This window comes from Theropithecus gelada, chromosome 8 (assembly GCF_003255815.1).
Source record: "Theropithecus gelada isolate Dixy chromosome 8, Tgel_1.0, whole genome shotgun sequence".
Taxonomy (NCBI): domain Eukaryota; kingdom Metazoa; phylum Chordata; class Mammalia; order Primates; family Cercopithecidae; genus Theropithecus; species Theropithecus gelada.
The window spans coordinates 103,818,966-103,846,534 of record NC_037676.1 but is presented as its reverse complement, the minus strand read 5'-3'; the positions used below and the strand labels follow the sequence as shown (position 1 = coordinate 103,846,534).

The 27,569-nt window shown below is 40.0% G+C and overlaps 1 protein-coding gene and 1 pseudogene across 2 annotated transcripts in view; one reads left to right on the top strand and one right to left on the bottom strand.

The window, feature by feature from the left end:
- GRHL2 (grainyhead like transcription factor 2) overlaps window positions 1-27,569 on the bottom strand; it is a 184,209-nt gene that overhangs the window by 140,688 nt on the left and 15,952 nt on the right. The gene's annotated exons all lie outside the window — the stretch shown is intronic.
- On the top strand, window positions 4,834-5,764 carry LOC112629791 (annotated as a pseudogene).

Genomic DNA, 27,569 nt, shown 5'->3' with positions numbered 1-27,569 from the left:
TCTCCTGATACTCTTCTTCTCACTCATTCTCATCTTGCTGCACTGGTCCCACCTTAAAGCCTTGACTTCAGCTGTTTCATCTTCCCAGAACATTCTTCCCCCAAATTCCTAAGGCAGCTCTCTCATCTCCTTTAAGCTTTTGTCCAAATCTCACCTTAATGAGACTTAACCTGACTACCCTATTTAATGCAGCAACCTGCCTCCATCCATGCTGGAATGTCCAATTCCTTTAAAACTTTCTGTCTCCTTTACCCAGCTCTCTACTCTTTCTTTTTTCCATAACAGCCATCACCTCCTTAAATGCAACGTAACTTAGTTTTTTATTATAGTCAATGTTCCTTGTCTGTCTACCTCCGCTAGAACCTAAGCTCCACTGGGCTAGGGTTGTTTTGTTCATGAATATATCACAAGCACCTTGAACAGCGTCTACCACATACTTGGTAGTTAATTAACAACTGTTGAATGAATGAATAAAAGCTCCATTGCCATTGAGGAATTGAAGTAAAAGTTGTGGCTTAAAATATTAATGAGAGAATGGGAGGAGCTGCATTCTTCATGTTTTCATAAAATCAATTCACAGCATATTTGTAAAGTTGGTTGTGAGCTATAAAGTGCTATGCAAATGTAAGTTGCCTTGATTTTAGGAAGCATAATTATAAATTTAATTTAATAAGCATCGATCCAGCTTGAACTTTCTTCTCCCTCTTAATTCTCCCCTTCAAATTAAAAAAAAAAAATGTGGGGATTCATTCTTCTATTCTCCTTAAATGTGAGCTAGGAAACCAAGGATATTTATATTCAGACCTGAGGCAACTGGAAGGGAAAGCTAAACTTCAATCAACAAAGGCATGATATTAAGAATTCCTTTCTTCTACCTGTTGTCCATCATTCCCAACGCCGACTTGACTTAGGGGCAAAAAAAATTTCTATCCACTACCTTTTCCTTAGAAGAAGTAGTGAAACATTTATATAATTTCCAGGATTTCATGCTATGTACTCTGTCTCAACTGTCCTCTCCCCCACCTCTTTCTCTTTATCTCTCTCTCTCTGTCACACACACACACACACACACACACACACACACAAAAGCACAGCCTTTATCTTGAGAGCACATGAATTCTACTCTCTCTTTTTTTTTTTTTTTTTTTTTTGAGTCAGAGTCTCGCTCTGTCCCCCAGGCTGGAGTGCAGTGGCGCGATCTCGGCTCACTGCAACCTCCATCTCCCAGATTCAAGTAATTCTCCTGCCTCAGCCCCCGAGTAGCTGGGATTGCAGGCACGAGCCACTACACCCAGCTAATTTTTGTATTTTTAGTAGAGACAGGGTTTCATCACGTTGGTCAGACTGGTCTCGAACTCCTGACCTCGTGATCTGCCCGCCTCGGCCTCCCAAAGTGCTGGGATTACAGGCATGAGCCACCGCGCCCAGCCGAATTCTACTCTCTACATAGTTTATATTCTGAGTCTTGAGCACTTGAGATTGGTCTCATTTTCTTGTAGCTGATTCACTACGGCTGATTACTGACTTATGTAATCACTTCAGCTTCCCAGCAAAAAAATGACCATATTCAGACCAAAAATGAAAGAGCAAAGCTTCAAAATGTGATACTTACTTTTTTCTTTTGGAATATTGGCCTTTTTCCCATTAACAGAATAAGACTTTCAAATGGAAATTAATGAACCAATTTTCCTACCAAGGATTAATGTCACAATTTAAATGCCAAAAATGATTGTTTGACTACTAGTTGCTTTCATGCTCCTTTTAGTGCTTGCTAGAGGCAAATCACAAGAGATAACAGATACTTTCCATGTTAGAAAAAGAGTTAAAATTTATTTGGAAGACTCTATGCTCAGAGCTTGTCCTTGATGACTCTAACCTTTCGCCCTTGACGTAACCTAAGATTCCTGGGAAATGAAATGAATCCATAAGCCCAGGACAATATTGATAAGCTTCACGTTAAAGATGGCTATGCCAGGGAAAGAGAAGATTCGATTAATTCAGTGAAAATATTATAATGCCCTCCACCACATAAAGTGCATAGTTTTTAAAAACAGTAAACTGTAAAACAAAATTTATGTCCATTGAAATTAAGATGGTTTCGTTTTAGATACTGATTGCAAAATATACTGATCTACTGCTTGAAGCATGGTCTTTCTCTCTCTCTCTCTCTTTCTCTCTCTCTCTCTCTCTCCTGCCCCCTCTCGGAAGCCCCAGCTTTGTAGTGCCCTAAGCATGCTATTAGTTCACCTATGAAGTGAAAGGATTAGAAATAAAACCAAAGAGCTACAGGAAAGGTAACCCACTGAGTTTTAGAAACAATGAGAAGGATATCACAATAGAAAGTGAAAGTAAGAGGACAAGAAAGGAATTTTTAAAATGGAGAGGGCCGGGCGCGGTGGCTCAAGCCTGTAATCCCAGCACTTTGGGAGGCCAAGACGGGCGGATCACGAGGTCAGGAAATCGAGACCATCCTGGTTAACACGGTGAAACCCCGTCTCTACTAAAAAATACAAAAAAAAAAAAAAAAAAAAAAAACTAGCTGGGCGTGGTGGCGGGCGCCTGTAGTCCCACCTACTCGGGAGGCTGAGGCAGGAGAATGGCGTGAACCCAGGAGGCGGAGCTTGCAGTGAGCAGAGATCCGGCCACTGCACTCCAGCCTGGGCGACAGAGCAAGACTCCATCTCAAACAAAAAAAAAAAAAAAAAAAAAATGGAGAGAATTTGTAGACATAGCAACTTATGAAATGACTAAAATTGGTTACTGTGTGCTGTGTGTGTGTGAGACAGAGTAAATCAAAATCTGAAACGTTAGCAATGATTATAGGTGAATTTTTATTTGCTCCTTTCTACTTTTTGACTTTTCAAGTAATCTTCAATAATAACATCATACTACTTATTGAGCATCTACTACTATATGCCAGCTAATGTTCTAAGCCCCTTACATGGGTTAACTCATGTATTTCTTATATTAATAATAACCTTAGAGTCAGATATGGACATCATGCCCTTCATACAGATGAGTAAATTGAGAATAGAGTGTTAAGTAACTTGCCCAGGTTCAGGTAGCAGTCAGCAGTAGATCAGCATTGCCTCCAAGTGCCTGAGTTCTTTTTTTTTTTTTTTTTTTTTTTTTTGAGATAGGGGGTCTTAGGGGGTCTTGCTCTGTCCTCCAAGCTAGAAGGCTAGAGGAGTGCAGTAGTACGATCATGGCTCACTGCAGCCTGAACCTCCCAGGCTCAAGTGATCCTCCCACCTCAGCCTCCAGAGTGGTCCATCATGCCTGACTAATTTTTTTTATTTTTGTAGAGACAAGGTCTCCCTACATTGCCCAGGCTGGTCTTGGACTTCTGACCTCAAGTGATCCACCTGCTTCAGCATCCCAAAGTGCTGGGATTACAGGTGTGAGCCACCACGCACAACCTTGGAGCCTGAGTTCTTATGCATCCTTCTCTATTTCCTACTCTTGACCATGCTCTATTTTCACAATTAGAAAAAAAAAAGTTAGTTGAAAAGGGAAAACTCATAAACAGGATACAAAAGACCAATATAACAGGAGATATGTCCAAATTCAGAGTAATAGAGAAATTATGTAAAAGGGCAGTTTGTAAGTTCCCTGAAGAAAGACAACATGTTTACATTATTTGTAGAATTCCAAGGTCCTAGAACATTCTAGAAAGTATATATCAGGCAGGCAGGCAGGCAACACGTATTTATTGAATGAACTGAATGGGGTGATGGGTAGCAAGTCCTAACTTATCTTTAGTATAATATAACTAGAGGTCCTCTGTTTTTAAATGTCCTGCAGAAAATTGATAGCAAGTGATTCATGTAACAGAAATATAGATTAAAGAATTGGGAAATAAGGGAAATATTACATTTAAGAGCAAACGAAAATATGATTTTTAAAGGAAAGATCTATGTTATAACCAAATTAGTTTTGAAAATTAAAGAGTCAGTTTTTCCGAGGAAATTATAGCAATTGAATCTCTAGCAGTAAGAGAGAAAGTACAAAAGCATTTTACAAGTCTGCAGGACCAATTTCCATTTAAATACCATTTCACGGGTTTACCTCTAATGTTTACAGCCAATATGGAAAAGAAATTTTAATGCAATTCTAGGAGATAGAAAGCAGAAGAGATTGGAATAAAGGAGAAGCCAGAGTTGAGAAGGCTGCACCCCACCTTTGGTGCAGGAAGGGTTAATGTGTGCCTGAGGACTATTTTTCTCTCTGAGCTTGGAAAACTCAAGTCTTCAGTGCCTATGGCCAAGCCAGTTCCTGTACAGTGTGCCCAATGGAACTAACTACAACATTAATTGGCTTCTTAAATACAGAGGAGTCTGCCTTTGGGGTTCCTAATGCCAGAGAGAGAAAAAACATGGTAAAACACCTAGAGTAACTTCAAACTGCCACAAATGGAAACAGACAAAAAATATGAGCTTAACACAACAGAAAAGTTATCTCATGTGTCTAACCCCCAGCTTGCCCCGCTGGGCTTCACTTGTATATATACAAAGGACCCTCCGGGCATCCTCAGAGCCTGTGACCAGACCTTCCATCAAGAGAGCAGCCCACCTCAGGAATAGTGAGCTCCACTCTGCTAACAGCCTCCCGCCCGGGCTAAAAAATCTTCAGTCTAACTCTTCATTTTTAATATGAGAACTAAGAATAACCACACATTTAAGGAAACCTTACATGAGTAAAAGAGAAGCCCCAAGATGAGCAAAAAAGGTTATTTATGAGGAAAATAATTAATGCTGGATACAGAAAATAAAGTTAAAAGGAAGATACTTGAGAGGTAATGGGTAGGGGCCTACTAGAGTGAAGGGTAACAAGATGGCGACCAAGACGGTGGCGCACCATAAGCGAAAGATTGCTGAACTAAAGCACGAATATCTTGCTCGTGGTTTGGAGACCAAGGAAATGAAACAAGATGCCATCAAAAAGCTCCAGGCCTTTATTTATTTATTTATTTATTTATTTATTTATTTTTAGAGGGAGTCTCACTCTGTTGCCCAGGCTGGAGTGCAGTGGTTCAATCTTGGCTCACCACAACTTCCGCCTCCTGGGTTCAAACAATTCTCCTGCCTCAGCCTCCCGAGTAGCTGGGACTACAAGCACGTGCCACCATGCCCGGCTAATTTTTGCATTTTTAGTAGAGATGGGGCTTCACTATGTTGGCCAGGCTCGTCTCAAACTCCTGACCTCATGATCCGCCCACCTTGGCCTCCCAAAGTGCTAGCTCCAGGCATATCTTTTAGGTCATGCTGAAGAAGAGGCAAATGAGGATGTACTGGGAGGTGAAACAGAGGAAGAAAAAACAAAGCCCCATAGAAATCCCTGTCAAAGAGGAAGAACTCCCTGAAAAAAACTGTTGATGTGGAAGCAGAGAAGAAAGTGGTAAAAATTACATCTGAAATACCACAGGCAGAGAGAATGCAGAAGAGGGCTGAATGAGTGCATGTACCTGGGAGCTTGTAAAGTAAGAAAACTGCCTGGGCAGCTGGGTTTGGGACTTCTCCAGTTCCAACAAAAGGTCTGTCATCTGACAACAAACCTACGATGAACCTGGATAAGCTAAAGGAAAGAGCTCAAAGATTTGGTTTGAATGGCTCTTCAATCTCCAGAAAGTCTGAAGATGATGAGAAACTGAAAAGGAGGAAGGAGCGATTTGGGATTATCACCGGTTCAGCTGGAACCACAAGGAACCACAGAGGATACAGAGGCAAAGAATAGGAACAGAGCCGCCTGTGAGATTGCCTGCTGAAAAGTTCCTGCTGCTTTCTGCTCTCCAGTGCTTTCCATTTCTCTGATTCTTCTCGGTCACAAATATACCTAAATGCACAGTCACATACCTACCTCCTGCCTTGCAATGAGGGCACATGTACCCCAGGTACATCTGGGAACTCTAGCAGCAATTTGACTTATTGCTGTTCCAACTTTAAGGCTGTCATGTTTTTGTTTTTGATTTTTTGCTTGTTAGTTTAAAAAAAAAAAATCTGAAAAGAGACGGGGGTAAAAAGAAGCTACTGAACCTACAACAGAAGCAGAGGCTACTAGAAAACAAAAACCACAAAACAAGTTACATGATTTTTAAAATAAAAATAAAAGTTTGTGTGAGGACTGAATAGGAAAGACAGCACAAAATGAATTAATCAACTGAGCAATCAAAGCATTGCCCAGTTTTTAAACAAACAAAAAAATCATAAGACAAAATTAAAAGGTATGCCGGATGATTACAGGTATAAAGTTCAATTAACAAAAGTTACAGAAGAAAGCCATGAAGAGGATGAAAGAGAAGAAACAAATACACAAAAGAAGACTAGACTAGGCTAGAATAATAATGTCTTACAGCTGAAAAAAAAAACTTGAGTATTAGAAAGGCACCAAAGTGTTGGAAAGAATAATGAAAAAGTGGCACTTCTATTCACATCTTGGTGAAATTTTTGGGTCGAAGATTAAATTTAAAAATGCTACAAATACTAGGAAAAAACTTAAGTAACATTCAACAGAACAGAAAAAGAAACTGCCAGCCAATAAACTTCTCATCCACATCACTAAATGCTGCTGGACAAGAGAAAAGGGATTTGAACATGAAAGTCTAAACACAGCAAAAGATCAATTAAGTGTGATGGCAAAGTAAAATACCTGTTTAGTCGTGAAAAGATTAAAAAATGATTCCACTCATGTATGTGTCCCTTTTGAAAAATTTATCCCTTGAGCCAAAGTAAAGAAAGATATGCACGGATAAGGAAGAAAATTGATACAGCCATCAGAGAATATCAAATAAGTCAGTAAAATATTAATTGTAACTGATTTCTGATCACGGAAATGAAATGTATGCCACTAAGAAAGAATTCTTAAAGATAATATGAACCTAAAATGAAGCACCTGAGAGGTGATAGGAGCAGAGTTGTTTAAAAGGTGTATTGGGCCCAGCACAGTGGCTCATAGCTATAATTCCAGTGCTTTGGGAGGCCAAGGTGAGAGGATTGCTTGAGGCCAGGAGTTTGAGACCAGCCTGGGCAACATAGCAAGACTGTGTCTCTACAAAAAAAAAAAAATTTAATGTAATAATGAGATAAAATAAAAAGTATGTTGATTTTGCTTTGTACGTAAGAAGAGTAATTGATAATGGTTAACTCCTGATATTGATAGAAAAGATAAGTTTATGCTTATTAAAAGTTCAAGGGTAACAATTACTAGGATAAAGATAGGATAGGATATAGAAATTAAAGAGCAACAATTTCCATAGTATGGTGTGCGGACACCTAGAGAAATCCCTTAGATACTTTCAAGGGTCTATGAGTTTAAAATTATCTCCCTAATAATACTGAGATATATGTGCCTTATTCCCTCTGTTGACATTTGTAGTAATGGTACAAAACTAACATTGGGTAAAAGTTCAAGCTTCTTACATGAATGAAGACAGTGGCATTAAACTATACTTGAGGTGTTATATTTTTATCGTCACATACTCAAAATAAAAACAAAACAAGCAAACAAACAAGCAAATACATGCAGTTTCACTTGAGAATATCCTTCATGAAGTGTAGAATATTAATTGTATTAATCTCAAACTTTGGGTACCAACCTTTTTAGTATTCTGTGTGACAAAGCAGGAAGTACATGTAAAGCACTTTGACTGCATACTGAAATACAGTGATTGCCTCAAGGAAAAGCACTTGTGCGATGCTTTGAATAGGAGTTGAAACTAGCTGCTTTTTTCAAGGGATTCCATTTTTACCTGAAAGAATGACATATTGACAAACTACGTGTTCAGACTTGAGTGTTTGGCTGATGTCTTCTCAAAAATAAACCAAGTGAGAGTCTATCACTTCACAGAAAACTGACAGTATTTGTTGCCAGTGGTAAAATTTGAGCTTTCAAGCAAAAAAAAAAAAAAAAAAAAAAAAAGAGAGAGAGAGAGAGAAAGAAGAAAATGTTTGGAAGCTTGCATTCACCACTACTGATAACTTTCTAGTACTTTATTTTCTGATGAGGTTAATGGGTATAATTTTTTGCTAATGTATCATGAAGCACATTAACATTTGGAAAAATCTGAATAACTCAGTCAGTGAATATTTCCAAATGCCAATGCGTGATGTTATAGAATCACACACAAGTATAAGGTCTATTCAAAGTGCAAAACAGGCCTACAGATTTTAATGTAACAGAGAAAGTTCAGTGTATGATTTCAGTTTCCACATTGCAATTAACCTTTAAAAACCCACTTTTGAATTTTGGTGAAATATCAAAGAATACCTAGTTATATGAAAATATATTTTCCTTTTCCAACTATCAGTGTGAAGCAGGATTCTCTAACCAAAATAACATTTTGTAATAGATTGAATGAAGAGGCAGATGTGAGAATCCAGCAGTCATCTGCTAAGCCAGGCATTAAAGAAAGTTGCAAAAATGTAAAATAACACTACTCTTTCTCATTAAATTCATATGTTTTGAAAATTTTAGCCCAGGCGCGGTGGCTCACACCTATAATCCCAGCACTTTGGAAGGCCGAGGCAGGCAGATCACCTGAGGTTAGGAGTTCGAGACCAGCCTCAACATGGAGAAACCCCGTCTCTACTAAAAATACAAAATTAGCCAGGCGTGGTGGTGCATGCCTGCAATCCCAGCTACTTGGGAGGCTGAGGCAGAAGAATTGCTTGAACCTGGGAGGCGGAGGTTGTGGTGAGCCAAGATCGCACCATTGCACTCCAACCTGGGCAACAAGAGTGAAACTTCATCTCAAAAAAAGAAAAAGAAAAAAGAAAATTTTAGTTTAGGTTTTGTTTTTTTGAAATAGAGTCTTGCTCTCTTGCCCAGCTGGAGTGCAGTGGCATGATCTCAGCTCACTGTAACCTCCACCTCCTGGGTTCAACCCATTCTGCCTCAGCCTCCCAAGTAGCTGGGACTACAGACATGTGCCACCAGCCCCAGCTAATTTTTGGTAATTTTTGTAGAGATGGGATTTTACCATGTTGGCCAAGCTGATCTCAAACTCCAGACCTCAAGTGATCCACCCGCCTTGGCCTCCCAAGGTGCTGGGATTACAGGCACGAGCCACAACTGACCAGTTATGTTTCATTTCAAAAATGTTATTTCAAGCTGGGTGTGGTGGTACACACCTGGAATCCCAGCTACTTGGGAGGCTGAGGCATGAAGATGGCTCGAGTCCAGGAATTCAAGACCAGCCTGGGCAATATATCAAGATCTCATCTCAAAAAGAAAAAAAAAAAAAAAAAGGTTAAGAAGCATAATAATAAAATAAAACATTATGTTAATATGCTTTTTAACTATCATATGGTTTACAGTTATTATTTTAATTCAGGCATAAATAAGTATTTTTTAAAATTTACTATCTTTAAGTTTTCATATGATATATATCAGTAGATATAACCCACACAAATACAAGCTCTTCCGGGACTTCAGTAATTTAAGAGTATTAAAGGGATTCTGAGAACAAAAATTTGAGAAGCACTGCTCTAGAAAATAACCAGAGAAAAATAATGAAAAAAGATAGCCAGGTGTGGTGGCTCACGCCTGTAATTCCAGCACTTTGGGAGGCCGAGGTGGGCAGATCACCTGAGGTCAGGAGTTCGAGACCAGCCTGACCAACATGGTGAAACCCCGTCTCTGCTAAAAATACAAAATTAGCCAGGCATGGTGACGCATGCCTGTAATCCCAGCTACTCAGGAGGCTGAGGCAGGAGAATCGCTTGAACGTGGGAGGCGGAGGTTGCGGTGAGCCAAGATCGCACTAGTGTGCTCCAGCCTGGGCAACAAGAGCAAAACTCCATCTCAAAAAAAAAGAATTATTGATCAATGCAACAAAAATAAACAAAAATAAAAATAATGATGTGGCATAGAAAAAATAAGACACTATATATCAGTAATTGTAACATGTGAAAATGGGTTAACGCTACCTTTAAAAAATAGATACTTTCAAACTGGATTTTTTTTTTTAAAGCCAGTATTATCTTTTAAGTACCCATGAGACATAAGAAAACTGACCTAATATCAGGCCACCAAGCAAGACTCTACCCATTTCAAAGAACTCTTATCATACAAACCAAATTCTCTGACCACAACATAGTGAAATTTTAAACAGCAAAGAAGATGAAATTTAAAGACTATATGTTTTGAAATTATAATATAGTTTTCTAAATATTCACAAGTCAAAGAACAGCCCTTAAAGGAAGTTTTTTAAATTAGAACTCCATGATAAAATACTATATGTTGTGGGATATAGATAAATCAGCACTTAGAGGCAAATTTCATACTTTAACTGCTTATGTTAGATGGAAATAAAGGCTAAAAAGTTAAAGAGCTAAGCATACAACATGTTAGAAAAAAAATAAAAGAATTAACTTAAGAACTTAGAAAGATGGATGTAATAAAGATAAAACAAATTAACAAAGTAAAGACTTGACAGAAAGGACAATTTAAGATGAAAGTTGGTTCTTTGAAATGGCAAAGAAAACTAACAAACTGGCAAAGATAATCAAATATTAGAAAAGAAAAGGAAGACAATTTTAGATGCAACAATTCTCTTTTGAAAAAAGAGAATTTTGTGAATCCCTTTATGCTAATAAACTTGAAAACAGACAAAATGGGAACATTTCTAGAAAAATATAAACAATCGAAAGTGACTCAATTATTTGGAAAGAGAAAAACAATAATTTTTCAGTGCAGAAACCTGGCAGCTACTACCTTAACCAAGTGATGAAGGTACACCCTGAGAGAGGCACATCTTGAAGAGAAAACATCAGACAAACCCAAATGGTGGGGCATTCTATTAAGCACCTGGTGATTGATGATTATGGTAGCAACTGCATTAAAACAAACCAGTAAGTATATGAGTCAAAACAAATTAGGTTATGAACCAGAAGAAAACAAAAACAAGTAACTTTTGGAGGTGGGACTGTGAGTGATTTTCTTTATTTAGTAGTTTTAAATATAGATAGATAGATAGATAGATAGATAGATAGATAGATAGATAGATAGATAGATAGATAGATAGATAGATAGATAGAGCTTATGCAACTGAATATAAATGGAAGAGAAGGCTGGGCCAGTGGCTCACACCTGTAATTCTAACACTTTGAGAGGCCGAGGTGGGAGGATCGTTTGAGCCCAGGAATTCAAGACTAACCAGACAACATGGCAAAAACCCAACTTTACAAATAATAATTTAAAAAATTAGTCAGACATGGTGGTGCATGCTTGTAGTCCCAGCTATTTGGGAGGCTGAGGTGGGAGGATCACTTGAGGCCTGGAGATTGAGGCTGCAGTGAGCCGTGATTGTGCCACCACACTCCAGCCTGGGTGAAAGAGTGAGACCCCCACCGCCCTTAAAAAAAAAACCTTTTCAGGGGATATAGAAGTATTGGACTGAAGAAACAAGCTGGGATGGGTGGTGCGGGGGAACTAATAAGTTTGGGTGTTTCCTCTCCATAGCATCCAGCATTCTTGATTTCCTCTCCTCTACTTCATACATAAAAGCATGGTCACAGTCATCTTTATGCAGTTCCCTTCTCTAAGTCATGAGGTTTCTATTGTGTATCTTTCTGTCTTCACCTGTATGGGGGAAAAAAAAATCCCCTTTCATTCCTTGTAAGAATAATAGATTTTGGCTGGGTGCGGTGGCTTAAGTCTGTAATTCCAGCACTTTGGGAGGTCGAGGTTGGTAGATCACTTGAGGCCAGGAGTTTGAGACCAGCCTGGCAATGTGGTGAAACCCATCTCTACTAAAAATAAAAAAATTAAAAAATTAGCGGGGCATGGTGGCAAGTGCCTGTAATCCCAGCTACTCAGAAGGCTGAGACATGAGAATCACTTGAACTGGGGAGGCGGAGGTTGCAGTGAGCAGAGATTGCGCCACTGCACTCCAGCCTAGGTGACAGAGCAAGATTCCATCTTAAAAAAAAAAAAAAGAAAGAAATAAAGAATAATAGTTTTCTACCTTGTGGTCCCAGTCAGTCTGTGACCAGAAGGACTATTTAAAAGAGAAATTAAAGTAAAAAAACAGCAAGTTATATTTCATGCAACTTCAATTCCAAAACAACTCAGATATAGATGCTTTATATATATATATACACACACACACTTAGATATAGATGTTTTATATATATATATTATATATCTATCTATATATATATATAAACATACTTATATTTGTAAGGCTTGGCAATGACCTGAGGTACTTGTTTTTGGGTTTATGAATAGACCTGTAACACACAAGTGCTGAAAAGAAATCTTCATGATCATCCACTCCAAACTTCTCATTTTACAAATAGGAAAACTGAGGTCCAGAGAGATTATACCATTTCCCTGGGACTACACAGTTATTTTTGTTAACATTGAAATAATTCCAGGACAAATTGCTGGAGGACACAAATCCACAGGGGATTGATTCCAGGCCCATAGACGCTCAACTGTCTTGTATAACATGGCCTGCTATTTTAGGTATATAACCCATGCACATCCTACTATATACTTTAGATCACCTCTAGATTATTTATAACACCTAATACTATGTAAATGCTAGGAAAATAGCTGTTATATTGTTTTATTTTCATTTGTATTATTTTTTGTTGTTATTATTGTTATTTTTTTTTTTCTATCTTTGAAATACAGTTGGTTAGACCCACAGTTTTGGAACCTTGGATATGAAGAACCAACTGCATACTGTTGGCTAATCATTAGTGCTTTGCAAACATATAAGCACTCTTCCATGAGAACAAAGCTAAAATTATAAACAGCTTCCTGCCAAAGTTTTCTTCCTCCATTCACACCCCCGCCCTAAATTTCCCACTCAGTTCATTGAACAAACCCTTTATTGAGTTCCTGCTGTACTACAGGCTCTGAGCTAGGTGCAGGAGGCAGTGTTGACCAAGCCAGACACGGTCTCTCCTATTAAGGAGCATTTCATCTATGAATTAATTAGTTCATGTAAGCTTATTACCAGTTTTCTCTAAAAGCTAACAAAAAATTACATTTTGAGAACTTTTTTTTATAATCGGCCCTAATCCCTAGGTATATAAGTCCAAGTATAAAGATGTAATACAAAAATCATATCATGGAAGATATGTCTTGTTAAATAATGGAAGCACTGCTACTTAAAAGCAATGAAAGTTAAGACCACGTTCATTCCACAGGTCTTAACTGAGCACCTACTGTGAGCTGGTACTGCTTTGAGTACTGGGATATAGCAATGAAAAAGACAGACCCAGTCTCTGCCCGGGTGAAGCTCTGACAGAAGACTATACAATTGCAGATGTGACAAGTGTTAATGAAGAAAAGTACAGGGTGCTGCAAGAGAAAATGTCATGCGACCATGTGGTAGCCAGGAGCACCTCACAACACCTCTAACCACAGGAAGCATCAGGGGCCAAGGCTCCTGTTGCCCGTTGCTGAAATCTATCATTGCATTTGTGTGGAGGCCACACTTCACCGTGGGCTGCTTCCAGCCAGCGATCATGTGCGGTAGGACTACCAAAGCAGGAGCATTCTTGGGGAACAGGGACTCCTGTGATGGCTGGCTCTGACTCAAAGACCCTCAGCCTCACCCCATGGCCTTGCTGCATCTTCTTTAGACTGCACAGCAGGCCTGGAAACTTCTGCTCAACATTCCCTCCCTCTCTCCTTCACTCCAGGTCAGACTCACATTGTTGTCTGACAGCTCCCCCACTATGCCAGCTCCCTCCTTATATTTTTCTCGCAGGTGGTTCTCCTAATACAAGTATTGCATGTGTAATCCTATCTTAGATTATTCATCTTGAAGAACTCAGACTGATGGAGGATCCAATTTAGATTGAGATGGGGCTGCTTAGGATGGGGTTACTGCGAAAGTATTCAAACGCAAATTGAGACTTGCAGAAGGAGGAGGGATTTCTCAAGGAAAAGAGGAAGGAATATCATTACAGGAACAGCATGTGCAAGGTCCCTGAGGCAGGTTGGAACTTCTCCCAGTCGAAGAACTAAATGAAGGGCAGCATAGCTGGACGATAATGTTTCAAGAAGGAAGAGGGCAGTGTCTGATGAAACTTAAGAGATAATCAGAGGCCAGATTATGCCAGGATTTATAATTCACTTTTAGGATTTTACATTTTGTAAGTGCACAGGGTACTTATGTGAGGTCTTTAGGAAGGGAACATCTTGATCAACCTCTTTTCTGTTCAATCCATACACAGGGTGATATTTTGAAAACACAAGATGTTCCCTTGTGACCTTTAAAAGATCACCCTGTCTGCTGCGTGGGATTGAACAGAAAAGAGGTTGTAGGAGACCAACAAGGCAGTTACTGAAATGGCCCAGGAAGGATAAACTAAGGATTACTTTCTGCATAATGAGAAAAATCACCTTTATAAGGTCTTCCTTAAGATTCTGTAGCTCTTTTCTTTATTTCAAGGCAGTCAATATTTCCCGCCATTTCCTTTATTCAGATACCGTCTTAAATTTTACATCTTTGTGCAAGTGAGCATTATGTCTCACTCAATTTGTAACCTCACATACTATGTGAATCAGTCTATAATCTCCAAAATTGTGTAACAGAGATATTCTATGGGAAAAATGTTGGCCTCCACCTCTGTCTTTAAAGCTAAGAGAATAGATTAGAAACTTACTTTGCAGGAGTTCCACAAGAGAGTAATGGGAAAGTCTGTATAAAATCCATACAAAATATGTTGCTTACACAAGATATCCCTTCTAGAAAAGGAGATAAGGCAAATAAATTGACTTTATGATAAGTTTGATCTAAAATTAAAATGTTGGAAATAATAAAAGCCAATTAAACTTTGGTTTGCCTGATTAAAATTTAGATGGGCTTCTAAGGGAACTATTAGGAAAATAAGAACTAATTATCTGTTTTTCAATAGTTAGACAATAATCAGAAGCACTCAAGTCCTCTAGTCCTGGATCTGTGCTTGGATTTTAAAATATTCTCATTTTTAAATTGATTATTAGCAGTGAATAGAGGGGGGAAAAGCCTTTTTATCTGTATATGCATATGTTACATGAATATGCATACACATATACATATATCTTCATATATACATACATATGTGTGTTTGCAATACACTTACAGTTAGGGTGGGGTGTGTGTGATGTGGATGAAGGTCATTTGTGTGTTAGCTTATTTAAATTAAACCTTTACTTGAGACGATTTAAATAAATTCCAGACAATTTTTTTTTAGTTGTTTCATATGCAATCATACAAAAAAAAAAAAAAAAAAAAAGCTGAGCATGGTGGCACACCTGTAATCCCAGCTTCTCTGGGGTGAGGCAGGAGGATTGCTTAAACACAGGAGTCTGAGGCTGCAGTGAGCTGTGATTGCACCACTGGACTCCAGCCTGGGCAACAGAGTGAGATCCTTTAAAAAAAAAATCAAGTAATAAGTGATGAATATTTAATCTGATCTTGGATTTGCAAACAGTTATATAAACATAAAAACAGTGGAAGAATCAATGAAGGGCCAAGTACAGTGGCTCACACCTGTAATTCCAGCACTTTTGGGAAGCCAAGGTGGGAGGATTACTTGAGGCCAGGAGTTCAAGATCAGCGTGGGCGACATAGCAAGACCCTGTCTCTTAAAATTAAAAAAAAAAAAAATCATTGAAGAAAAAGTGATAACTTTAACTACAAAACTTGAAACACCTAAAAATAAGTAGAGATTTCCAGTGAAAGACATCAGAGTTAGGCTGCATTATAAACCCACTCTCCCATAAAACCTAATAAAAATGGACAGAAATTGTGTGTGTGTGTGTGTGTGTGTGTTTGTGTGTGCAGACATCTCAAAAATTTACCAACTGCACAACCCCACACCATACATTCCAACAGATGAGGCCAGTGAGGGAAATGGAAGATTTTCTTACCAATGTGCCTCACAAACAGCAGCACAGGAGACAGAAGTTAAATCAACAAATTACTTAGAGTGCTTGCTAATATCCTCCCAATATGGACAGAAGCCCAGAGGAGTAGACCACACCTTAGAACACTCTTTGAGATGTCATTACCTCCACTTTCAGACTTTAGCGGAGATGAAAAGAACTTGGGGGTCTTTGTAGTACGGGAGAAAGAGAAGCAGCACAGAATGATCTCAAACATGCAGAGCTAACTCATGGGCTAGGAGTGAATCATTCTGTTGAAAGGACGTTGATCAGTGCATAGAAAGAAAACATGTGGCATGGGTGATGAGCAGGGAGGCAATGGCAAAAATAGCTGAAGACCAGGCACTTGCAGAATCGTTGTACTATATTCTTGTAACCAAACACACCAGGAGAAGTCAAGTGGAGTTCCTCGAAGTGAGGAGGTGATCCTGTATGGGTACCATTCCTGGTACCCTGGAAATGGTTCCCCTTCCCTATACTAGGGATTTTATTTATTTTTTCCTTTCTTTGAGACAGAGTATCACTCTGCTGCCCAGGCCAGAGTTCAGTGGCACAATCACGGCTCACTGCAGCCTCGATCTCCAGGTCCCAAGTGATTCTCCTACCTCAGACTCCCAAGTAGCTGGGATTACAGGTGCATGCACTGCCACGCCCGGCTAATTTTTTGCATTTTTTGTAGAAACGGAGTTTTGCCATGTTGACCAAGCTGGATTAATGATTTTCTAATAGGGAAAGTCACAAGGAGGTGGAGGATATCATCATTAGAGGCAGGGAAGTATGTGACATGGGGGGAGATTCACAGAAGAGTTCAAGAAAAGGCTGCTATACTGTTGATGAAGTGTCAGATCAGGAGGGTGAGCCGTGTTACAGTAGAGAAGAGTGTGTGGAGCCTGAAAACTCTAGAACTTCTAGAACCCTGCAGTTACATGGGCTCTCCTGCTGGCCATGTGATGTAGTAGGAATAAGCAGGGTGCTGGTGAGCTGTCTCTTCTACCTGGTGTCACTGCTGCATGAAAATGTGGAGTTCTCTCTCCCAGATTCACTCATATCAAGCAGGCGCTAGCCAAGTAAGCCTGTTAGAAAGTCAGGTAGGGCTGCAAGAAGCATAAAGCCTTAAAGCTTTCTAGGAACTATAGCTGCTTAGTTACAACGTCTGTGATGCTTGCATCAAATGACTGCAAATGGACGTGAAAGTCTGAAGAAAAAAACAAAGGTCAGTGTTGTACTTTTTATATTGTCTGATGCTCTATGAAAGCCTCATCTTGTCTGCATTGTCTCTGAGGAAAGCGAGAATTTTTTTAACTACAGACTCCCCAACAACTGTTAGAATATTGCCCAAGGAAAGTGTCCTGCAGAGCTGAATCAAATACAAAATGCAGCCTGATTTTGTTAGCAGAAAGAGTCCACTAGACTGAGAGCACAGCCCTTTGCACTGGTGGCCATTAGTGGCTTGCTTGGTGTTACTGTGGCAGCTGTCTGGACACTTTCCCTGCACTCTCTGTTGTCCTGGGGATGCTAGTCCATCCAGAGGGGTTAGGTTGAATGGAAGGAGACGTCCGTGAATCATCCCCAGCAGAGAATAGGAACTTAGCAAAACTGAAAACAAAATGGGAGATAAATGCAGTAAGACCCTTTGAAGGAGGGTAAACTGGGAGGGGGACAGGGAGAAGACTGCTGAAAGCCCCAGATGAAGTTTCATAAGAGTTTTCCACTGTGATTTATTGACGTGGCTCCAAAATCCCAGGTTCCCTTTACTTTTAGCCCTAGTGACTAAGAGAGGAAAATGGAAAGGGTAGATGTGAAGAGCCAAAGCGAGGGTCCTCAATAGAAGCAGAGGCGCCAGGACTCCATGATCAAGTAGAGGACTGACGTAGAACCCAAAGGCATCCCGCCACAGGAAGAGGATGATGCTGTCCTGCAGATACAGAGTGAACTTGATCCAGAACATTTAACCGAGGTATGGGGGCTTTTCCACACTGCCACACCTTCAAATGCCCAGGCTTTTCACTGGCCTTAAAAGTCCATGCAAGTGGGTTTCAGATGGTAGCAATAAGTGAAGAAAGAATTGATTCATGCAAGTAGGTTGTGGCAGAGCCAAACCTTTATCTTCATGGTTGAAAGTGAATAGATAATACATAAAATCATAGATCAAGAAATAGCAGTATTTATTTCTGAGACACATAAGAGGTAAACAAGAAGGAATAGGGTCTGGGTGCGGTGGCTCATGCCTGTAATCCCAGCACTTTGGGAGGCCAAGAGAGGAGGATCACCTGAGCTCATGAGTTTGAGACCAGCCAGAGCAACATAGTAAGACTCAGTCTTTACAAATTAGCTGGGCATGGTGGCGTGTGCCTGTAGTTCCAGCCACTTGGGAAGCTGAGGTGGGAGTGTCCCCTGAGTCTGGAAGATCAAGGTTGCAGTGAGCCATAATCACACCACTGCACTCCATCCAGCCTGGGCCACAGAGGGAGACCCTGTCTAAAAGGGAAAAAGAAAAACAAAAGGAAAAGGAAAAGAAGTAAAAGGAAATCCAGTACAGTTGCTGGAGATCATAATCAGAGAGAAGAGTGGGGGAAACTGCTGTTTCTTTACAGATTGCTTTAAGTATTATTTGATATTTTAAACTAAATACACTTCTTTGATAAAAATTAAAATTATATTTTAAGAAAATACTATGTGGGTCATTTGCAACATGACTGCAGCCCAGAGGCACCCTGTAGTTGCCAGTTGTCAACCACTAAACCACCAGGTTTCTGGAGGGAGGCCGTAGGTAAATGGGCACCAGATCTCCTGAGAAGTAGAAGACCAAAACCCCATTTGGTCCCTTTTCAGGAAACAGGCAGTGAAGCGTGAGGTTAAATTCATAGACCACAGAGTCAGACCACAGGGTTCCAGTTCCATCTCTGATGCCTGTCAGCCCTGTGACCTCTGACAAGCTACTGAGCATACCTGTGCTCCCATTTCCTCATCAACCCTCACAGATGTGATTCAAGAATTGAGTTATCCATGGACACATTGCTTAGAGGGACGCCTGTGACATACTATGCACGGTAACTATGTAAGAGCTTGATATTAACATTATTGTAAAGTGCAATATTCTTAAGCTGTCTTTGGTAGACTACAATGGCCCCAACACCAGTCAGCTGGCAAAAGACAGGAAGAGTTTGTAATGGGAAACTCACTAGAGAGGAAGGAGAGAGGAAGGTCAAGCTGACCTCTTAGGTGCAATCCCCAGGCTTTCCTGGACACCCTATCTCCTTGACGCTGGAAATCACCCCCCATCCAACCTCTGCACTGTGGGCATGCCTCATGGGAGAAAGCCTTCCATGTGAAAACACTTAAGCTGCCTCTCATTGCAACATGAAAATGCAGTGCCCAGCATGCAACACGTCTTGGTTTTCGACATACTCTGAAGGGTGGAAAGAGCAGAAATGGCAGGAGAGACCCAGGCTTCCTGGTTCCATTTTACTTTTTTTTTTTCCTCACTATATTGTAACAAGGACAGAAACCCTGACTTAAGTAAACCTCTAGTTCCTGAACTTGTCAACAATGAGACAAGACCCTGGGAAGAAAGACATTCTCAGGCTGGGAGAGGGGAAGGGGATGTTGAACTGCTGAATATAAGCGTCATCAGACATTTTTTAAATTTGTAAGCGAAGCTGAGGAAGTGGGAAAAGTGATGACCACACTCCAACCTCATATATAATATTAATGTGTGTGTGTGTGTGTGCGCGCGCGCGCATGTGTGTGGAGAGAGACAAAGAGGGAGAAAGAGAGAGGGAGTTAAGTCTATTCTCTCTTTTCTACTGCAAGACCTCATTGCAGTGGTCCCTATAAGGAGGGAGGGAGAGAGAAAAGGAAGGGAGGGAGGGAGGGAGGGAAGGAGGAAGGGAGGGAGGGAGGAAGGAAGGAAGGAAGGAAGGAAGGAAGGAAGGAGGGAGGGAGGGAGGGAGGGAGGGAGGGAGGGAAGGAAGGCAGGAAGGCAGGAAGGAAGGAAGGAAGGAGGGAGGGAGGGAAGGAAGGAAGGAAGGAGGGAATGAAGGAAGGAAGGAAGGAAGGAGGGAAGGAAGGAAGGAAGGAGAAGGGAGGAGAAGGGAGGAGAAGGGAGGAAGGGAGGAAGGGAGGAGGGAAGGAACGGAGGAATGGGGAAAGGAAGGAAAGAAGAAAAAGAAAGCAAAGAAAGGGAAAGAAAGGAAAGGGAGAAGAAAAAAGGAAAAGAAGGAAGAAGAAGGAGGAAGAGAAGAAAGGGGGAAGGACAGAGAATAGAGGAGGAAGGAGAGGAGGAGGAGAAAGAAAAGTGAGAATGAAAATGGAACTTAAAGGTTGAGACTTTTTCACTCAAACACAAACAGTCCCATCCTAACATTCTTCTGCCTAAACATCTCTAGAAATAAGTTACTACCTGAAAAAGTTCTTCATTCCACTGGCAGAAAGCTCGAGTTGTTAGGAAACTTTCACTTTGTGGCAGCTACTAGCAGGCACCTTGCAGCACGCCAGCTGCAGGGAGAGCAGCTGCCCACGGGCCCGGCTGCCGCCAGGCCTCCCACAAGCTGCTCCCAGCCAGAGGTTGTACTGGCCCGGATTCCATGGCAGATGCAGGACTCCTCTGATGCCCTGATGGCACAAAATAAAGCACTCCTAGGGCTTTGAGGAAGCTTTCTTAGACCACTGGGTCTCCCCAGCCCTTGGGTTGGGCTTGCCTCAGAGTCTGCCTTGCTGAGCTCCCCCACTCCATTCCGTCACAGGTGCATTCCCTTAGTAAGATCTTCGCATGTTTAACCTCATCATGGTGTCTGCTTCTTGGAGCATCTGGACTAACACACACATAAACTGAGACAAAATCTCTTTGTTTTCACCTGTTGGTCCCAGTTCTATCCCCAGGAATCACTGTATAAGTCTAATGTACTGTGGCTCCAGTTTTTCTAGCCAAGTATTCATAAAGGCACTGAACTGTCCTCTGTGTGTGCACATACGTGTGTGAGCGTGTAAATGTATGTGTATGTGTGTAAGAGTGGGACTGGGGTGAAGAGAATGGCAGGAGAGGTAAAATCTGATGAAGAAAGGGTGAGAAGACAGACCCAGTGAGATAAGGGAGACCAGAAGCTGATGACTTCCTGTAAAACATAAATGCTGAAACTTGGCCCTAGTGTGAAAGCCTCAGTAGATACACAAAGGGAGCATAGAAGACATTGAAAGGTTGGTCAAGGACTTTCATGGGCCCAGCAACCTTCAAGGAATAGATAATTTCAACATTGTTTGAATTGTTGCAGCACATAATAAAGCATGGAACGTTTCCCAGCTCATTATAATCAGCTGGTATAACACAGATATCCCCCGGCCAGGCACGGTGGCTCAAGCCTGTAATCCCAGCACTTTGGGAGGCTGAGATGGGCAGATCACGAGGTCAGGAGATCGAGACCATCCTGGCTAACACGGTGAAACCCTGTCTCTACTAAAAAATACAAAAAAACTAGCCGGGCGAAGTGGCAGGCGCCTGTAGTCCCAGCTACTCGGGAGGCTGAGGCAGGAGAATGGCGTGAACCTGGGAGGCGGAGCTTGCAGTGAGCTGAGATCTGGCCACTGCACTCCAGCCGGGGCGACAGAGCGAGACTCCGTCTCAAAAAAAAAAAAAAAAAAAAAAAAAAAAAAAAACACACAGATATCAAAATGCACAACAGCGAGGCGCGATGGCTCACGTATATAATCCCAGCACTTTGGGAGGCCAAGGCGGGAAGAGCACCTGAAATCAGGAGTTCAAGACCAGCCTGGCCAATATGATGAAAACCCTGTCTTTACTAAAAATACAAAAATTAGTCGGGCATGGTGGCGGGTGCCTGGAATCCCAGCTACTAGGGAGGCTGAGATGGGAGAATCATTTGAACCCAGGAGGCGGAGGTTGCAGTGAGCTGAGATTGAGCCAATGCACTCCAGCATAGGCGACAAGAGCAAAATTCCATCTCAAAAAAAACAAAAACAAAACCAAACCAAAAAAAAGCACAACGATAGCATGCACCCACATACACAGAGACACATACACACACCCAGGAAATAGGAGACTAGTGTCAGTTACAATAACAACAATGAGAACGAACATTTACTGAGTATTTACCACGTCTCACAGACTGTTCTAAGGGTTATATACCTCACCCTAACGTTGGGAGGCAAGATCTTTCACTATTATCCCCTTTTTATAGTTAAGAAACTAAGAGAAATTAAGTAATTTACCCCAGGCCACAACCCCAGTAAGTAGTGGGATTGCGATGAATATAGACATAAAATCCTCAGAAAAATATTGATGAACTGAATCTATTATTTAAACAACTACCACAACAACAACATGACCCTGTAAAGCTTATCCCAGGAATGCAAAACTACTCAAAAAAGATTAGGAAATTTATTGATTGATATAACTATATTAAGAAAACAAAGGAAAAAACCCAATATAAAAATTATTAACAGCTGCAATAAACTGAATGTTTGTACACCCCTAAAATTCACATGTTGAAACACTATCCCTAATGTGATGGTATTTAGAGGTGGAGAGGCCAGAAAACTAGCCAGCTAAGAAGAGGGCCTTCACCAGAGCCCCTCCATGTTGGCACCCGGATCTCAGACCTTTAGCCTATGAAACGGCGAGACATCAGTTTCTATTGTTTATAAGCCACCCAGTACTTTGCTGTGGCAGTCTGATTGCACTAAGACAACAGCCAAGAAACCAACAGCACCATTACGCTCAACGGTGAAACACTGAAAGCATCCTCTGCCAATCCTGACCAGTGTAATAAAAGAGAAAGATTTAAGAAATCAAAACACAGCCTGACCAACATGGTGAAACCCCTTCTCTACTAAAAATACAAAAATTAGCCGGGCATCACCTGTAATCCCAGCTACTTGGGTGGCTGAGGCCAGAGAATTGCTTGAATCCAGGAGGCGGAGGTTGCAGTGAGCTGAGATCGTGCCACTGCACTCCGGCCTGGATGACAGAGTGAGACAGTGTCTCAAAATATAAATAAAATAAAATAAAATATATTTAATAAGCAAAGATACCTCTTAAAATAGTACCAAAAAGATAATATGCTTTTGGATAAACTTTTAAAAATAAATATAATAAAAGTACAAGTTCTAATGAAAAAATGTTTTAATGATACTGAGGAACATCAAAGATGATTTAAATAAATAGAGCAAAACATTTGTTTTTATAGGAATGCATGATGTTAATAAGATATCAACTCTATACTAAAGTTATTCATAAAATTTAATGAATCCCTTCCCTTCTCCTCACTCCCAAATCAGGTTTTCTTAAGAACTACAGAAGCTGATTCCAGTTTGCATTAAAAAAAAAAAAAAAAAAAAAAAAAAGCCAAAGTAACCAGAGATTTTTTTTTAAAGTAGACTAATTAGATGGCACAACATTTCCAGATATTAGAACATTGTATAAACTTAAATAAATAGTTGCTTCATAGGCATAAATAGATCAGTGTAACACACTGAAGAGTTAAAAAATAGTCCTAAATATACAAACGAACTTAATCTATAATAAAGGCTGGATTTCAGACAAGTGAGGGAAATATTAAGTATCGCTTAATAAATGGCATTGGTACAATAGTTTGGCCATCTAGAAAAACAATTATATAAAAACTTCACCTCATTTCTTCATTGAATAAATTCCAGGTGGATCAAAGCTTTTAGTGAAAATGTGAAACCATAAAAGAATAAAATAAATAGAATGATAGAATAAAATTTAGGAGACATTTGTGTGGGGGAAAAGGTTGTCTGTGTTTAATTTTAGAGCAGAGAAAGCCTTCCTAAGCAAGGCATAAAACCTAGACGTCATTTAAAAAAAAAAAAAACAAAAAAACAAGATGAGGCTGGGCACGGTGCCTCATGCCTATAATCCCAGCACTTTGGAAGGCCAAGGCAGTGGGCGGATCACAAGGTAAGGAGTTCGAGACCAGCCTGGCCAACATGGCAAACCCCATCTCCATTAAAAATACAAAAATTAGCCAGGTGTGGTGGCACATGCCTGTAATCCTAGCTACTCGGGAGCCTAAGGCATCACTTGAGGAATTGCTTGAACCCAGGAGACGGAGGTTGAAAAAGACTGATAAGATGCACTGCTGGGATGGTAAGCAGCAGTAAGCATATTTGACCATTATTGATTGGATTCTAAATTAAAGTAGCATTTTTGGAGAGCAGTCTATAAAAGGCTTCAATATGCATAGTCTTTGCCCCAAAGGTTCCACTTCTATGAATTTGTCCTTCAGTCACTTGTATATTCATTCTATGAAATATCATGCAACCAAAAAAATGAAGTGACTGTATTATTGATATGAAACTATCAAAATCATAAAACAACATGTATAAAATTATTTTTGTAAATAATAAGACAAGTGAAAAAAAATTTTTTTTTTTTTTTTTGGAGACGGAGTCTTGCTCCGTCACCCAGGCTGGAGTGCAGTGGCACAAACTCCGCTCACTGCAACCTACACCTCCCAGGTTCAAGCAATTCTCTTGCCTCAGCCTCCTGAGTGGCTGGGATTACAGGCACGCACCACCACGCCTGGCTAATTTTTTGTATTTTTAGTAGAGACAGGGTTTCACCATGTTGGCCAGGCTGGTCTCAAACTCCTGGCCTCAAGTAATCCGCCTGCCTCAGCCTCCCAAAGTACTGGGATTACAGGCGTGAGCCTGGCCGACAAATGAAAAATTCTAAAACTCTCAAATGCATGTGCATTTATATGTGGTACAATGCCTAGAAAAACATCTGGAAGAATATCCACAAAAATTGTAAAGGTTCTATTAAAAGTAGTAGGAGAGAAGTATAAAAGGCAAGTTTATCTTTTTTCTCACTAAATTGATAGTTAATTGTGGAATAACATTTTTTTAAGTATTTGTAAATTTTAAGCTAAGAAATTCTACTTATAGAAATTCATTCTAGGAAATGATCTAAAAATCTTTTTTGTCTTCGCTCACTGGTCCTTAATTCAGGAATATAAAAATCTTGAAAGATTTTATGCCTAAGGATTTTCATAGAATTATGACTTTATAATAGTGAAAACTCCAGCAACAACCTACATGTAACCTAAATGTAAGTCAATGATAATAAATCCACAGTATATAATGCTCTGCTGACATTAAAATATTTACTGAAAAAGTCATAAAACTCATGGACAAATACTTATAGAGTTAGTTTGCAAAAAGTTAAAAATACGGCTAGGTGCAGTGGCTCATGCCTGTAATCCCACCACTTTGGGGGGCAGAGGTGGGCCAAACACTTGAGCCCAGGAGTTCGAGACCAGCCTGGGCAACATGGCAAAACCCCATCTTTACAACAAATACAAAATTCAACTGGGCATGGTGGTGTGAGTCTGTAATTCCAGCTACAGCTACTCAGGAGGTTGAGGTGGGAAGATCATCTGGGCCTGGGAGACCAAGGCTGCAGTGAGCCGAAATCGCACCACTGCACTCCACTCTAGGCAACAGAGTGAGACCCTGTCTCAAAATAAATAAATAAATAAATAAATATATGCAATATAACTAATTACTTAAAGATTACCCTTCATTTACATAAGTACTTTATAGGTTTTATGGAGGAGAACCATTATTTGTTGCTTGCAAGTGATTGACTTCCTAATCAAGCAATTCTTAAATTTACAGCTTCAAGAACATTAAAAAAAAAAAAAGTGGGAGAAAATATAGCTTGGATCACATGAAATCCTAGATAATCTAAGAATGTATTTAAAATAATGAGTTTAACCTTCTACTAGAATTAAGTATATTCTTCCCCTTAATCAGTAGCCAAACTAATTAAGCTGAATTTTTCTGTTCATGCCCTCTCTGCAAGATTTGTAGAGGAAAAATATATATATATATTTTTTATATATGTATACATTTTTTTTATATATACACACATATATATATCTACAAGGTAAACCATAAGAGGAAAATTGAAGAAAATAGCCTCAATAATTCACAGACTGGATAATGAGTTCCTGATTAATGCAGCTGGCTCTAATGCCATCAACACTTTTAAGACAAATTCTTAATTGCCCTACATGTTTTAATGTTGTATCTCAGTTTAGAAAAGTACCAAATTACTTCCATAAATTGCCCTTTTCCACAGATGTTACCTTTAACGTTACAAGCAACATGCATGTGACAGATGTTTTAACCCGCAGCTCTAGGAGAGGTTTTTAATATAAAGTTTAGTTGCAGAGCCCTGGAGCCCTATCTTTGAAAAGTAACTTCATTTTAAATAGCCCTACTATTTAGATAAACAACCAAAGTGTTTCCTAACCACTAATAGGCCGAAAAAAAGAAAAAAAACACCCACACACACACATAGCCCCCCGCAAAAAAAAAAAAAAAAAAAAAAAGGAAAAAAGAAAAGAAAAAAAAAAAGACAGGGAAGGGATGAAAGCCTGACCAAACCTGAGAAATGAAAAATAGTGGCAGACCTTTGAAATCGAAATAAAGCACAAAACTTGAAGATTCACACTATCTTGCCTCATTCTGGACCTGCCTCCACATTTCCCACAACTTAATTATTGAAGACTGGAAGGTAAATGTGCAATTGCTTTTTTTTCCTAAATTATGTTCTTTCTAATTACAGTCTTAAACCTTGACCTAACAGTCTGTCTCATCTCTGGGGTTTCCGCGTTTAGCTTGGTACCCAGCTTTGCGTCTGGCTATAGGCACTCAATAAATCACATAGTCAAATAGGCTTATGTGGTGGCCACTCATTTGTTGTCGTTTGGATGTATTCATCCTGAACTCACCCTTGACTAGGTTCCTTGAATTTGTGGTCATTGATCAGGGGACTTGAAATGCTGATCTGAGTTACTGCTTTCATTGGCAAAGGAATGAGGGCTGTGAATTAGGGATTGTTCTCAGACCCAGTGACGTACTGAGAGAAGAGATCATGGCTCCACACTCTGCTAACAAACTCTTTTTTACTGACTGTAAATGCTCTACAACTGAACTCTGTACAAAACCCTAAGCACTTTCAAGATCTCAAAATACTCTCTATATATTTAAAGCAAACAAAGATAAAGCTCTCCTGTGATCAAAAAAACCACCTGAGTAAATGGAAAGAAATGCAATTCTAAACAAGTTACCATTTTTAACCTACCAAATTGGCAAAGCCTAAAGAGAGGATTATAATATGCATTGTCAGAGACGGAGTGTGGAATCCTAATCTCAGATACACCATTGGTGGGAGTCGTTAATTAGGAGAAAATATCTGGGTGGCAATTTGGAAATATGAACCAAATGTCTTCAAAAAGTGCGTACCTTTTGATTAGGAATTTCTATTCATTGGAATGTATGTCAAGGAAATAACTAAGAAGTGTGCAAAATTTAGTAATAAGGACAATCATTCAAGACCGGGCATGGTGGCTCACGCCCGTAATCCAAGCACTTTGGGAGCCCAAGGCACGGGGATCTCTTGAGACCAGGAGTTTGAGACCAGCCTGGTCAACATGGCAAAACCCCAATATTCCTGCTGAAAAATACAAAAATTAGCTGAACATGGTGGCGCACATCTGTAATCCCAGCTATTCAAGAGGCTAAGGCACAAAAATTGCTTGAACCCGGGGGCCAGAGGTTGCAGTGAGCTGAGACTGCACCATTGTACTCCAGCCTGACTGACAGAGTAAGACTCTGTCTCAAAAAAAAAAAAA